The sequence below is a fragment of the Grus americana genome, chromosome 4, assembly GCF_028858705.1.
Source record: "Grus americana isolate bGruAme1 chromosome 4, bGruAme1.mat, whole genome shotgun sequence".
In the NCBI taxonomy this organism is placed as follows: Eukaryota; Metazoa; Chordata; class Aves; order Gruiformes; family Gruidae; genus Grus; species Grus americana.
In genome coordinates this window covers 77289029-77301787 of record NC_072855.1, presented here as the reverse complement: position 1 = coordinate 77301787, position 12759 = coordinate 77289029, and the positions used below count along the sequence as shown (strand labels likewise).

The 12759-nt window shown below is 38.9% G+C and overlaps 1 protein-coding gene across 1 annotated transcript in view; it reads right to left on the bottom strand.

Annotated features, from left to right (window-relative positions):
• Positions 1-6448, bottom strand: part of PDE5A (phosphodiesterase 5A) — a 136087-nt gene extending 129639 nt beyond the window's left edge. Inside the window, exon 1 of the mRNA XM_054823405.1 lies at positions 5845-6448. The gene's annotated coding sequence lies outside the window, so the exon portion shown is untranslated. The remainder of the gene's footprint in view (positions 1-5844) is intronic.
• Between the last annotated feature and the right edge of the window lie 6311 nt (positions 6449-12759).

Here is a 12759-nt window from a genome sequence, read left to right as displayed (position 1 = left end):
GCATCTCTGCCCTTTCTTCATGCAGAGGCAGAAGACTTAGTGCTGTTCCTGCTGTGTCTGCACCCTTCTCTAACAGTTCACACAAGCAAACTACTACAAGTGTGGAACTACTGAACACCGGGTTTATTCCTCTGAAATATGACAATATAAAAATATTGTCTTATCTGTCAGAGCTGCCTACTCACATATGTATAATCACATTTGTTTGCTAATAAATATAAACACTGGTTTTTGTTCTACTAGCCCTGCAAAGCAAGGAAATGAGGAGATAAATAGTATTTTCACTGAATTCCAAACTACATCTACCTGAGGCATTACAACTCTACATGCCACTGAATTCTTATTACTGGTGACAGCATATCAACCAGAAGGGATCAAGCTTGATTTTTTTTCTGAATCCAGGCTAGAATCTTACTGGGCTGAAATCAAGAAATACCTTTCAAGTTGTAGTTTAAATATATAACAAAAACATAAGACAGCCCCTAAAGCACCAAAGATACATACTTTGGAGAATAAGATCACACTTTAAGACACTGAGGTTAATATTGCTGTCTAAATTAAGAGTCCAGGTTTGCTTAAGCAACTGGGATTTTAGTAATCTGAGGACACAGGTGTATTCCATACTATAAGGAAAGGCAGGAAATCTTCATGGTCCCTGTCAATCACAAATAAATTCACCTTTTTACAAATCTGGGGATAAGTTCAACCCTATGCTTTTGAGAAGCACCTGCCCAAGAAGCTGGTGTGTGCTACCTTGAAGTGTGACCCTATGCAAATAATCCATTACTAGCTACTGCTTAGGAGAGGACACCAGATCATTACAATATAAATGACTAATTCTACATGGAAAAGGAATGGACAATGAAAAAACTTATTCCTGTCTTGCAAGCAATTAGCTCAGTTCCTGAGGAAGTAACACAATGTATAGTTCATATCTTAATGCTGATCTACTATTGTCTTGAAGTACTGAGGGCTATACAGACCTGCATATTGTAGATCTAAGAACTAAGGTGAAATTAGGCTTTGACCTAATAGAGAAGAAAACCTAGCAGATACCCTGGTTTCTGAGCCACAGGCTGGCTTCACTGGAAAGATAAATTACATGTAACTGATTTGTGCTAGCTTTTCTGCCCGGGAGTTGTAGCATTGCACATTGTTTTAGAAAGTGTTTACAGGCTATAGGAATGGACCAAAACAGTTCAACAAGGGGAAGTGCAGAGCCCTGTGCCTAGAGAGAAACGATCCCAGGCACCAGCGCGTGCTGGGGGCCGACCTGCTGGAAAGCAGCTTTGTAGAAAAGGACCTGGGGTTCTGCTGGGCACCAAGCTGAACACAGGTCAACAATGTGCCCTTGCAGGGAGGGCTAACAGCATCCTAGGCTGCATTAGGAGGAGTTGCCAGCAGGCTGAGGAAGGTGATCCTTGCCTTCTACTCAGCACTGATGAGGCCACAGCTGGAGTGTGGGGTCCAGTTCTGGGCTCCCCAGCACAAGAGGGACATGGAGCTATGGGGGAAGAGTCCAGTGAAGGATGACTAGGATGATTGTGGGACTGGAGCATCTCTCCTGTGAGGAGAGGCTGAGAGAGCTGGGACTCTTCACCCTGGAGAAGAGAAGGCTCAGGGGGAAGGTCACATCAGTGTGTACAGATACCTGAAGGGAGGGTGCAGAGGGGATGGATGGAGCCAGGCTCTTTTCTGTGATGCCCAGTGCCAGGATGAGAGGCAATGGGCACAAACTGAAACACAGTAGGTTCCCTGTGAATGTCAGAAAACAATCTTTTTACTGTGGGGGAGACTGAGCACTGGCAGAGGTTGCCCAGAGAGGTTGTGGAGTCTCCATCCTTGGGGATATTTAGAGGCAATCTGGGCAGCCTGCTGTGGTGGACTCTACTTGAGCAGGGAGCTTGGACCAGAGGTGCCTTCCCACCTCAGCCATTCTGTGAAGTTACACTGAAATGAAGCTTCTGCATATGCTTAGCTTTTAAGAAACGAGTGCTTCTAATGCTTTTCTGTTGTGAAACTGCCCTTAAAAATACATATGAGTATCAAAATCTCTTTGAGGCTAAACAAGAGCTTATTGGCACTGAATATTAGAGTTCAGAGATGTCATATTTTCCTATTGTTGTGCCAAAGCTATTAAAGTTGCACCTGAAACTCTAAACAGGCAGTCTTTCTTTGGCTTTACTGTAAGAAATATAAAGTCCTGTTCTTCAAAGTCAGTTTATGGATTGCTGGTTTTAATAAAAAAAATCTGACTTTGCACAACTGCAAAGTCATCTTAACATGCACAGTTATAACTTGTTTGTGCTCTGTATTTAAAACAAAGTGCAGAAGACAAAAGTAGAAGTGATACTGGCTTTTTTTTTAGAATGCCTGCAGCTATGATTTTCCACTCAGTAAAGATTTTTGATCTAAAAGAATGAAGGGTAGGCAGATGCTCAGAGAACAAGTGATAAGGATCTAGGAAGATTTTAAGACCTCCAGCTCATGACAAACTAAAATCCTTTACAAACAGATTTACAGTTAGCTTCTTAGCTATGTTCTGATGAGTTTTCTGAGGACTCAAGGAATTCTTGGTGGTTCAGAAAGAACTTAACCTTCTCCTAATATGCCTCATGTTCTGTCAGCTATGCAGAGGCAATGGAAAACATTTGTCAAAACAGATGGCAGTGCTAGCCCCCCGCCATTGAATACAAATGGTGAGTTCAAGGTCCAGTTAATGGCGGGTGAGCCAAGAAACATTTGGAGATTTAGTCTAACATTGAATATACCCCAAAGAATACACTATTACAATTCCAGGACTTCTTGGCCATGGCCAAACTCTGAATACTGCAAGAACAGTAATTTCATAGTTTACACTTCCAGCCAGAACAGAGAACTGCTGAGGTGCACGAAAACTAAGATGTAGCAGTTAGCATGGTTTTCAAGATTTTTGAAAATACATGTTCGACAGCTGGTTCAGTCCAGCAGAACAATTTTTTCCCAGCACTTCATGATAGTCTGCTATGGCATTCAATTGCTTTTCATATACTAAAATAAATATTATCTTAAAAGCAATTATGTGTGTAGAATATACTAAGAGACTAAATGTGAACATATCTGTTTTTTCTATTAAAAAATGCTGGCATGTTACACTGAAGTAAGTTCCACAGAACGGTTAGGTAAAACGTGGAAACTATGATCTGTGTAGCTGAAGTGTTTGTAATTGCTGGTGGCATGACTACTAAAAGCAAAACAAAGTTGCAGAGATGTTGTCTTATGTGCATCCAAGAAATAGATACTGGGGTAACTTGTGCTGATTAAGTTTTAATGACAAAAGCTCTTGCTATGTGTTAAACAATTCACTGTTACATAAGCAGATGTTACTTGCCTTAGTTTAAAATATGAATATAGAAAAAGCTTCTACAAAGTGTTTGTAATAGTGACATCAGTGCTTTATATTGACCCTAATCAAGATCCTAGTTATTTAATCATGTATCATTCTGTAAAGGTAGCTTTGTTTTCTGTGGAAAGGATATAATGCTACCCACTGCAATGCAGTAAGTGCAATCTTGTGCTGCACCATGTCTGTCTCTATGGATCCTTTGCCTGTGTGTTGGGAGTTGAGCATTGAAGGTGAGAAGTGCAGCACTGCTGAAAGCATAACTAACTACTTAGTCTTGCACACAAGTGCCTGTTAGCAGGCTCAGAATGTTTCTTCCTAGTCGTACCTCGCTGCACTCCCTTCTGCACGCTGCGGGGAGTGTACAGCCTCAACTTAAAAATCAAGAGCAAGGGCTGAAAGATAACTAACATGCCTGATAGCAAATACAGGTAGTCTGAAAACTTTCCTCAGCTTAACATTAATGACTTCATAAGGATTAGTTAAGGCTAACAGACCTACTCTACTTTTTTTCTTGAACCTATGGGATACTTCTAAACTGATGAGTGAAAGCCAAGTTACTGTTTACCGTATCTTAAGGTAAGCTGTTAAACACCCAGTGTTGTTACTTTTTTATTTAGGGTTGTTTTTTTATTTAGGGTTGCAAAAGAAGTGTTCACATGCACTATCTATCCCCTGTGTAACTTGCATGTGAGTATGGAATGATGGTAGCTATTTAATTTCTTTACCTGTGGCTTCAGATTGGACCTAGAGACCATACTTAAAATCCACCTAATCTTATAAAGATGTGAAATTCTTCCTCCTTAAAACCCTTGTGATCTTTACCCAACAAATCTGGCCAATATGTCACCATTACTTCCTACAAAGCAGAATTGGGAGATGTGTGGAAAAAAGCTCTTGTTTTCTTTTAGGAATCAGGCACTGCAGATCAGCGCAAGAGCAATATGCAGCTGTTAACACACCTCACTTGGCAGTAATATTCAACTTTTAAAATATTGTATGTTCCAAATAACTGCGGCAGATGTACAATAAAGTACATAAAGATGTGGGAGGTAATCATTAATACTAAGGATCTTGAAGAGCATCTTGACAGATAACAGCTTGCTGTTGTGCCTGTCTCAGGAAGATCACTGTTACTTGGAAGCAGCACAATTCTATGCCTCGCTTCTTGACAGTATCTGGGATTAAGTCTGCTGTTGCCTAAATGTCTCTGTAGACAAAAATCTATTTTGAAGGAAACGGCTGCAGAGATCCAGACTGAATGGCAAAGAATTATCGTTGCCAAACTTGTTTACATAGATTTTTTTCTTTTAGCTGAGACTTTCACTGTAGTTTGACACTAACAAAAGTCATTCCTGGATTGAAGCATCTGGAAGGAGTATAAGGGAATGAAAATGGATGTACAAATCTAGAAAGCAACTTCTTTAAGTATACCCATCATTTAAACCAGAAAAAACTCTAAATAAATTGCATTTTCAGAAGTCTGGCGAATGAACAAGGTATTTCTTGTTTTTTGTGAATGTGTTCAGTACTGTACAAACAAAAGAAATGTTATTTTTCCTTAATACCTCTATAAGCCTAGGTTCTTCCACTTTAATCTTAGTGACAATAATACAGCATTTTATTTCATGATTTGCTGTGGCTATTAATCCTATGAGCTTAGATCATTTTGTTAAAACACAATTGAAATTTAGGAACCTGCCTACTTTATCCTCCTGGTCAAATTTGTCCTCATTTGACAGGGCTCCTTTCTAATTTTGACTTATTAAATTCTGTGAGAAAGAACAAAGGTGGCCTCCTGTTTCTTATTACACAGGACCAACTGATCAGATAATTCATGGTCTGACAAAATTTCAGTGAATTCACTGTATGCAGTAAGCATTGCTATTACTAGGCCATGTTAAAGTAAGAATGCAATTCCCAATTCTTTTGTAAACAGCAGCAATATGCTATGCTTAGCAAGTACCTCTCTCCTGTAGAAATATGCTTTTGGTTTTGTTTTGAATTTTAAAATGTACCACGTCATTTTAAGTTGCTAAATGGTGTGATTTACTGACTGCCCTTGATAGATTGTGTTGGCATCTTGTGAGGACTGCATTCAAGCTTTCTTCCTTTAAAATAGACAGTTCTAAGAAAGCAGCATTATTCTTGTGAAAAGAGTATTTATGTATTTCCCTTACATGCTTATCCTCAGCATCATCTTACTGGGACCATGTTTAATCTGCCAAAAGATCTTCTGAACTCTGACTGCAAACCTTTCTGCAGTCCAAACTTCTCATGCAAATCCATATGACTTCAGGTAGGTAGAGGACTTCAGGTTCCCTAAGCACATTATCTGCAACCAACTTTACAGCTTTCTGAGCCTTATGACTGGTGCATATTCAAAGCACTGTTCACTTATTGTACTTGTCATCTAGTTAGACTGTATAACTTCTATCTAGGCAGTTTGCTTTCAATCTTACCTCAGTATTCACAATCTCATCTTGCTGAGAAGTCTTACCCAGGCTCCTTATCCTGAAAACTTGGAGATTTTTATTTGTTTAACTTCGTGGCTTGCAAGCAATCCAGCTTTCGTTCAGTCGGTGTTTGGTAGGCTCGTGCATGCCTCTGCACTGCTTGGGTTTTCTTTAATCAACATATGGACTATAATATATTGTTTGTTTTGAATCTGATGTCATGGGAAAAAGTGTTGCTTGAGTCAGTATGGAAACTTGCCCAGATACGTTCAAGTTGCTTCTTCCTTGACCGTAGTATCTGCTTGAAACTTTTCACTTGCCTTCTAATGGTTATTCCTGCTCATCCACAGGCTGTTTCCAGTCCAAATATAGTGCTACTTGATTGAAAAAATCCAAGAAGCAGTTCTCTTTTTGGCCCGTGTTTAACAATCCCGACCAAATCCCTGCTGAAATGCCACGGTCCAGTTTGTCATAGAAGGTCACAGGCTTGCTAAGGCTGTCCCTCCGGACATTTCAGTGACTTTTGTGTCTGCACAGCTAGAAAAACTCTGCTGAAATCCGGAATGTTTTTCAAACCCTTTTTTCCCCTCCCTCTGAAGTCGCTGTGAGGAAGCAGTGACCCGGGTACCCTTGTGTAACTCCTATTGACCCGCAATTTGGAAGGTGCAGCCAGTTCAGGGCTATGCCCTACATCGGGGTGCTGTGTTTGGGCTTGGGGTTTTTGCACTGAAGGAGCCTTTCAGATGGTATTTGGGAATGACTTTAAAAGCACAGCCATGGTGATTTTATTTGCTTGGCTGCTTAACTAAAGAATATTAGTCAGGGCAAACTCCACTGATATTAAGAGCTGAGTTACAACAACTGAAGAACAAGCCCTTAAATTCTAGGGAAATTATTATACAGACTGAGCTTAAAAGGCTCTAATGCTGTCTTCAGTGTACAAATAGTGTGAAGTGTTTAATACCCAACTAATTTCTAATTAGCTTTTTCTTTCTTGTTAACTTTTCTATTATACTTTTTTCTGTGGCTGTTGTAGTTTTGCTGTAAGAAAACAGAGCTTTGCTCAAGATAAAGCTGTCCTGAGCTGTACCTTCAGATGTGTAGTACCTGCTCCAGACCAGAGGCTTCAGCAGGCTTCAGGGCTTGAGTGTTCCTGTTGAAACATTCAGAAAATCAAAACGTAACAGTTTGTTTTGTAAATACCAACTGGGATTTTTCTGTAACTCTTAATCCTACTGATCAAGAATGGATTTTCCTGGGGACAAAAAAGATACTGTTCTAACTTGAGGGTTGTCTCACTGCCAGATTTCAAGCTCCTGTTATAAATCATTATGGCTCTTCAAAAACAGATGAAAAAATATGAATGTTGGCAAAACTATCCTTCACTAAGTTTGTTCCAAAAATGGCTGAACTATTTTCTATCAAACTTTTTTAAAAAAATAGTAATTTGAGTCCAAGAAGAAATTTCAACCTGGCTGAAATCTGACTAATTATTTGATAACTAAAGTATGTAATGAAATATGTCAGACTGAACTGTCAGTGTCACAATGTGCTCTTCTTTTAAGTCACATAAAGACTAAAGGGAAGGGTCGAGAGATGTCTGTTCTGTTTCTTTAACAAAAGATACCTTGGTAGACAGACAAGATCCTTGAACAGAACTGGATTATAAAGGACTTTATAAGTGGGTCAGAGTGGTGGAATTGAATATGCTGTATGTAGTGTTTATTAGCTACCTGGATGCTATTGGAAGATAAGAAAAATGTTTGTAGATCATATATATTTCTTAAGGATACAAAAAAGATGTTCTGGAAAGTGTAATCAATGCTTTTTTAATTATGTTAATTTTGCTTACCTCTTTCCAGGATGCTTCCCAGCATGTAGCAAATTGGTATGGCAATTAAGCTATTAAAGTTCCTTCTTAAACCCCCTCCATCCATTATAGAATAATGGTCATGTTTTGCACGTGCTGCAGAATATTTTCTGGCTTTCTAGGTTGTATTGCATGCTTTCTTAGTCTGATGTAAAGTGACTTTGTTCATATGCTCAGAAGTGATGTTGGTAATTATTTTTTAACACATTACGGAGTTAGGTCTACCTCAATGTCATTTGACTAACCACTCCTATTTTTGTCAGCATTAGAAATATTATATTCATATGCTTGGTTGAGGAACTACATGTAGGGAGATCTTTGGTTGCTTTTAGCTGGCTTTGGAGGAACTGCTGGAGACTGCAAAACCTGAACAGTGAAAGTGGCTAAGATACCTCACGTTTTCTCAGGCAGTGCTTATCAGACAGGGCAAACTTGTAACTTCACCAAAGAATTAAAAACATGCTTATATTGTTGAAATAATGCACATTCTATTATCTAAAGCACTTTGGATTTGAACTCAATGGGGAACTAGGTTATAAAACAGAGACCTTGTTGAAGTCAGTCTCTTCTGGACACCCTTAAGTTGCAATGAAGGTGATGGCAGAATTAATTCATCTGCAAATGGACTCAGAATAAACAACAACTTGAATGCAATCTTCCTTTTATTCAAAGCTAGGTTGGTGATTTTTGTTAGCTTGCCTCATCTATTGCATTTCTAGGCCATCTATCAACACAGGTATCCCTTTAGCTGCTCCTGCCTCGAGGATGAGAGAAACCAGGAGCCAGGCAGAGAATATATGGGCTATCATGACATCTTTGTTCATTCAATGTTTTTTGCTCAGAAAAAAAGCACCTGGCCCTCAGGAACACCACTTGGCAATGACAAATGTGCACGTATTCTGACATTCCAATTGAGGGATCGTGTCCTGAGAATTCTTCTTAGTTACTAGTCTGTATGACCAGTGTTTTTAAAATAGTGGAGGCGATATCCAGGATATTTTTGCTATTTATAATTCCCATTGTTGCAACTCTCTGGGGATGATTAGATTGGATGACTTCAGTGGTGTGATAGCTATTGATATAAATAACTTTCCAGAAGATTTCCTCATGACTTCAGAACAAATTAGCCAGTAAGAAAAACATTTCTGAAGTTTAGTTCCCTAGCTATTTTCTGAAAACCACACTACGTACTGATCTGCATACAGAAATGCTAAAAACCTTCAAAAGCTAATCTTTGAGAGCCTAGGCTTCTCATTTTAAAAAAAAAAAATAATTATCAAACATCTAGGTGCAGGTCTCAGGCTCCTCAGTTTCTTCAGCGTTTCTGAATATTGTGCTTTCTGAGAAGTTTACAGAAAATGGAAGAAACGCTCACCTAGATAAAAGCCAAATAAGCTGTATGTATTAATCAGTGATCAGAAACAAATAGTGTGGTTCAATGAGTTCAATGAATAGCTGGGGAAATCTGGCCAAGGGACAAATAATTATCCAAAACTCTCTACTTATTTGAAGTATACCTATAGGTCTGCTGTTGGAAAAGGGCTTTCCTGTGAGACTTCCACTGTTTCCTGGTTTCAGCCAGGAAAAGAATAGTGGAAGAAGTGCCTCTCACTCTATTTTGGTGCTTCTGATCCCTGAAGGAAAGCAGAGGCATGGTGCATGTTTGAAAATAAATTAACAAATTTCTAATTGCTCTTTCATGTGGGTTTGAATTCCATGTTTTAGTTGCAATTTTAAATCATGTTTTTGTGGACTAATGCTGAGGAATTGTTTCACTCTTTCCTAGGAGGATCAAAGATTTCAGGCAGTCCAGAGGCCTAAATAACCAAAAGTCAACCTGTTTGTCATTATTTCCCTTTTTAAATCTGAGTTCATTGTACCCAAATGCTCAAACTTTGTGTCTGTGCCTGCACATGTGTGTATACAATTTGGATAACCTCCTTAGATTATCTGTGAAAACTGAAATTCTTAGACCTGATTGTTAATTGACTGAGAGACCTTGGACTTCCTTTAATTAGCAACAGAAAACGCTGAAAGCCTTTGTGTTTTCACCCTTGTTTTTTTTAATTATATGACTTCTTATGTGGAAAACTCCTTCTAGCCCATTATAGGTGTGCAGATAGCATCCTGTAAAGATTTACTTGATTTATTGAAAAGACAGATACTACAGCAGCAAAATATTCAAGGTGTTTGAGGTAACTGCAGCTCTTGACCTTAGCAGAATGAAGTTAGCTAAACATTATTGCAGTACAAAATGCTTGCTGTACCGTGGCATGTAGTTTGCTATGTGGGAATGCAGATGTTCCTCAGCTCGGTAGTGCTCCATGCACCTCAAAACTTTCTTCTCTGAGTGACAGCTCTGCTTTTCTTGGAGAATATTTTAGAAGTGTTTCAGAGCCATGTAAAATTGGAAACCTCCAGAGAATGAGCTAATCCCTTGGCCAATGATATATGAATATATTTGAAATTTAGTAAAACCTCTGAGACTTGCAGTCAGCAGGACTCTGCAGAGCAGGAGCAAGGCTGGCACCATGTACTCCCTGGTGCCAAGGGAGTACAATCCTCGCCTGTCATGGTAAAATTAGCATGTTGCTTAAGGTAAATGAACTGCAATGAACTTTTCTGGGGAAAAAAGTTATTCTTACTTATCTGCATAATGACAGTGTAGATGATTGCTTAGTATATTTACAGTGAAATAAGTATATTGTCATGCTGAATTAAATTGGTGATATGTTACCATAGATGGTGGTGACAGTAGCAAATGCTTCTGAAAAGTGTAGGAAAAGCAATTGTAAGATCACATGCAATAATCTACTCATAAGGGAATGGTAGATTCCATTTGGAATTTGGAATGATAGACTTGCATCTTTTTGAGACTCTTTTCTTTCTTATTTCTAGTTTTAGTTGATATTGTTAGCCTTGATGTAAACACTAGGGGATGCAACCATATTTGGGGGAAAGAGGGAAGCTTCATTTTGTGAGACATTATAGATAGTAAAAAACAATCCTTAGGCAAACTCATTATAATATAAGCAACTGCCAAAAGGAAAAGTTATCCTGTGTAATATTCTAAAATCAGTAATTTGATCAAATTAATTCCTGTATCTATTACAGACTGAAAAGCTGCTTGAGTTCTAGCCTATTTTTCTAACCAAAAGTTTGTCTCTCTTTCTTCAGGACCCAGATAAATAGGTACATGCCTTAAAGTATATCAGTACTCATTTTCAGTTCTTCTCATTCCACCAACTAAATGTGTAAGAGCAGTGTTGTTCCCTCCATTCTTCTAGCCTTCAGTTGCCTGCAAGTTTCAGATAACTTGATATGAGAGGGGAGCATGCAGTGTCCATACAAAACACTGAGCTAACTGCCTAATTTCTTAATCAGATCTTCTGCCAGGACTTGTTGATCAAACTCTCTTGCCTGTCAAACCAGGTACTGGAGGAGGGAGTTCAGGACCATCAGGTACTGCACTGAGCTAAAGCTCTAGTGGATCTGTAAAAGGATGAGGGGAATAGACTTGGCCAGTGGATTTTATTTCTAGTCAAGTGTCAGGCGTATTGACTGGGATTTCTCCACTGGAAATAAAGGATATAATATTCAAGAGAGATATCTGAAGATACCAGGGAGGAATCTTTTTGTTTCCTCTGATATTTTTTGTGTATTAGCAAGCTGGGACACTACCAAGACAGTTCTTTGCTGCAGAAAACTGGCACTGAGGAAGCTGCCACCTGGCAGAGCGGTGTGTTACTGCCTCCTTTTCTGTGCTGCTGCTGCTCCCTGCTGTGAGGGACAGACTATGGTGGAAATCCATAATTCTTTTAGCCACGTTAGGTACTTGTCTCATGTTTGTGCTAGGTTGACTGTGATAATGGCAGAGAAAGACTATTCACTTGCTTTCATCTCTGTCCTTGTACCTGAGATTTTTAGTCCTCTACATGAAATTTCATACAGACTTATTTTTGGAGACTTGTTCTGTGAAACTATGTTCCTCAATTTAAAAAAATCCTACTTTTTGAATCTGAATCTCTGCTGTCCTGATTGATCTAGATTTACTGCTTCTAAAAATAAACACTCCTACAATCTATATGACTCTGCAAGGGGTAATTCCCTGTAGCAGGAAGGCAATGTATTTGTTCAAATTAAGTTAATTTTCAACACTAAAAGCTAATCAGAAGCAAAATATAGCAGAAGAAAGAAAAAAAGCACTATTTTCCTACTCTAGCTCCAATTAAAAAATTCATGCTTTTATGTCCTGACTTCTGATACAAGATACTTTCAGATTTGATAGAATAATTTGATTATATTGAGTCTAAACTTCAGAAGACAGTATTTTTTCCCTGTTTTTGATCTGAGATACCTTTCTAATGAAGAAAAATAAACAGCAAATAAATCCTTTGTGGTCAATCTCTAGGGGGGAAAAAAGCAAAGGCGTCTATTTGCAATTCAAACATCCTTTCAAAGCTAACACATTCATAGTGCTGCCAGGCTTGAATTGCAGATGGCCACTGTTAGAAAGCTTATCAAGTTACCATTTCATCCCACTAACAGATGGTGAAGTAGCAAAAGGCAGGTCTCACTTTTCAGAGATCTGTCCTCTGTACTGTCTTGACCACAGGCTGAGAATGAAGGTCATCCTGTGGAAACATGGCAGAGGCTTACACTTCAGGATCTGGGTGTAACTGTGTGTGGGCTCTGACGTTTGGAGAGGAAAGCACAAGAGGTTTGACAAAGGACCAGTATGCTGTTCTGGGAGGGTCTGGGAAGACTGTCCCTCATCTGAGCTTACCACCCTTTCTTTAAAAACTGACCCCTGCAGTGGGAACACTCTTTGGCTTAAAAATATATTTCTGAAGGAAAAAGTCTTTTGCTTTGTTGTGTGTATCTTAAACCACATATGGGACTGACCTTCTAGAGGGGCATCGCTTCAAATGATGATGACCAACAGATTTCACCATAGTACTTGTAATATACCCATCTGTGGTGTTTGCTTTTCTTGCTTCCAGTAGACAATTTTATTGTAGATTAGTAAGCAAATTAATTGATGTCTAAGT